Genomic DNA, 3,244 nt, shown 5'->3' on the forward strand with positions numbered 1-3,244 from the left:
GTACAAAGTACAGTGCACTCGACTTGGTCGATGGATATTACCAATTGCTCATGAGAGCGAGTGATTCCGCTGAAAGCGATGAGTACTTATGCTCTGGTAGTGGCTGATGATCGTCCAAGGGATGTCAAAAGCACCAGCAACATTTAATAGCTTTGTGACGCAATTGTTCAGACCCCACCGGGCGTATGCACAAACATACTTCGACGACATCTTCGTCTACAGTCGTGCAGGGCACGGGAGGACAAATGAGGAAAGCCACTTCGTCCATTTGAGAGCGGTGCTCAAGTGCAGGCGCACGAATAAGCTGTATGCTAATGCTGATAACTGCATCTTCGGCGCGGAAGAGATTCTCTTTTTGGGTGCTCCATTGGGAAGCGTGGCCTTTGAGCGGATCTTGCAAAGGTCAAGGCCACTGTGGACTGGCCGGCTCTAAAGAACCAAAATGACTTGCGCAAGTAAGGCGCAAATTATGCGGAAATGGAGCGGCCATTGTCTAGTCTCCTTAAGAAGGATACAGAATGGCGTTGTAGCACAGATCATCGGAAGGCTTTTTACAGGGTCAAAAACAGCCTTCCTCATGCACCAATACTGGTGTTGCTGGACCCCGATCGTCCTTTTAGTGTCGTCTGTGACGCTTCGGACTTTGCCATCGGCTGCCATCAGCTGTGCACTGCTGCAAGCAGACGCCGAGGGGCGACCGCATTCGAATCTCGCCAGTTTAAGGCTGCGATAAGAAACTACCCAGTCAACGACAAGGAATTAGTTGCGATGAAGTATGCACTTGACAAGTTCAGGGTGCACCTGCGGGGCTCAACGCCTTTTAAAACCTACACACATCATGCGTCATTACGCACTGTGACTCAGTCGCTTCACCTCTCGCAAAAGGTGGCCTGGTGGCTCTCATTCTTCGCAGAATATAACCTTTAGGTGAAGTATAAGCCAAAAAAGCAGAATGTATTGGCTGATGCGTTGTCACACAGACATGCTTGCTCATGTCACGATACTGACGTCGTCAGTGACGGATTTGATCCGCGCCGCATATGCGGGTGATAGTATGTGTGTGGCTCTGATGCAGGCTCGCGGGTGCAAGGAGTTAAAAAACTCGGACAAGAATTTGTCGGCGCGAATGCGCGAACAGTTACGCCGATATTCGTTGAATAACGAGTTGCTGTATTATATCACCGATTTGACGGGAACGTCACGTATTCTGGTTCCTCACGATAAAAATTCGAAGTACCGTATTCTTTATGAGGCCCAATCAGTGGTCATCTCGATCGTGATAAGACGTACAGCTCGGTGATTTGACATATTAGGGGCCCAAGCTGCACAAGTGGACGAGCACATATGTGCGCATGTGTGAGACGTGTCGGATAGTGAAACCCTCTCCGAATTTATCGGCGCCGTTGACCAGTTTACCGGTACCCTCCGGATGTTGGCAATCCATGAGTATGGACTTTGTGTTTGGTCTGCCGAAGGACTCGGCGGGCAACACAAGTGACGTGGTCTTTGTGGACCATTTGAACAAGATGGCTCATCTTGCGGCAGTGTCGGATACCATCGACGGTGTGGATACAGCGACGCTGTTTGTCGATCGGGTCTTTCGACAACATGGTCTACCGGAGTCAATTGTCGCTGATAGAGTCCCGCGCTTCACTAGGAAGTTTTGGTCCAAACTCTTCAGAGTGCTGGGCACAAAGTTGCCTATGTTAACAGCGGACCATCCACAGACCGATAGTCAAACTGAGCGTACGGCTTAAGTAAGCCCACATAAAACACCGGATGGGTGCGCATACTTCTCGGAAGGTTTAGCGTATACGCAAGGCCTCGCTTGGCCACGACCTGAAAAAGTCTGATAGACCGTGGACGGAGATGGCTTAAAGATAGCAGAGACTGCATGTGTAGGAAGATTTATAGCATTTAATAAAACCTGGTCTTTGACCTCAAAGTTTTCCGCATTTGTTCTACTTCTTTCATCTGCATATTCTTTCTGCATATCTTGGCCCTCACCCATCGCATCGCGAACGTGTCGTAGGACACTCAGTCTGGCAGACAGGAAGTCTCCGACTTCCTTACGGACAGTGAGGGGGCTGACAACAGCTAGCCGTCCGGCTATTCCTTCTCCACCAAGCCCTGAGTCATGGGGTCGCGGCGTCAGGGGGACACGAGAATTAACAAGTTTGTTCACGTAAAACGACATGTAGCCGATGAATGAATGCACTGCATTGTTTAGAGCAAACTTTACGAGTGGCAGCATGGCACTCCAGCGCTTCGGCGTCTCAGCGCGAACACTGCGAAGAACGTCATCGACGGCGCAATTCACGTGCTCAGTTTGACAACCAAACAGCGGATGGTCCGCTGTTGATATTACCAACTTGGTGTCCTGCACCCTGAAGATTATAGATCACAACTTCCCACTAAATCGTGGGTCTCTATCAGAAACAATTGACTCCGGGGGACCATGTTGTCGAAAGACCCGATCGACAAACAGCGTCGCTGTATCCACAACGTCGATGTTATCCAACCCTGCCGCATGATAAGCCATCTTGCTCAAACGGTCTACAAAGACCACGACACCCGTGTTGACCGCCAAGTCCTTCGGCAGGCCAAACACAAATTCCATACCTATGGATTGCAAACACCCGTAGGATACCGGTAAACTGACCAGCGGTGCCGCCGAATTTGGCCAAACGCCTTGCTCATTTGATCCCGCAGCAGCGCTACACGCATACCATCACCCGAGTATGCGGCGCGGATCAAATCTGTTGCTGGGCTGCCGTAGCTTTGCGCTTTGAGGAAGCGTAACTTAGGTCACCGACCCTCGTTCTATACTCACAACAAGTACGAGTTTAGCGGATCGCAAACCGCTGAACCCAAGAGTAATTATTGCCTTAACCCAAGGCTAATTTACTCTTCGGTTTAACTTCAAAACTGACTTTATTTATTTTTATCTGCGGCAAAGCCGCCTAATTTAATACATAGATTATCCTTAATATGAAAATCTAAATACATGTATAACAACTGGCTATTTAGACCCGTACCGTATTCTTGTGTGGGTGTGGTCACATCACGCTCATCTGGTGTGACACACACCCCTGTTACCAGGGTATTTGTAACCCCGTTACACTCTTCCCCATTAAGATTGAGAATATTTACAGTTCCAATCGATTATTGCTTCAACGAGGCTTCCGTGTCCGTTAGACACTGCGTTGGAACGAAACGACTTCCGTGCTCAATGAGCCCTGTG

This window comes from Plasmopara halstedii, assembly GCF_900000015.1.
Source record: "Plasmopara halstedii genome assembly, contig: Scaffold_292, whole genome shotgun sequence".
In the NCBI taxonomy this organism is placed as follows: Eukaryota; Oomycota; class Peronosporomycetes; order Peronosporales; family Peronosporaceae; genus Plasmopara; species Plasmopara halstedii.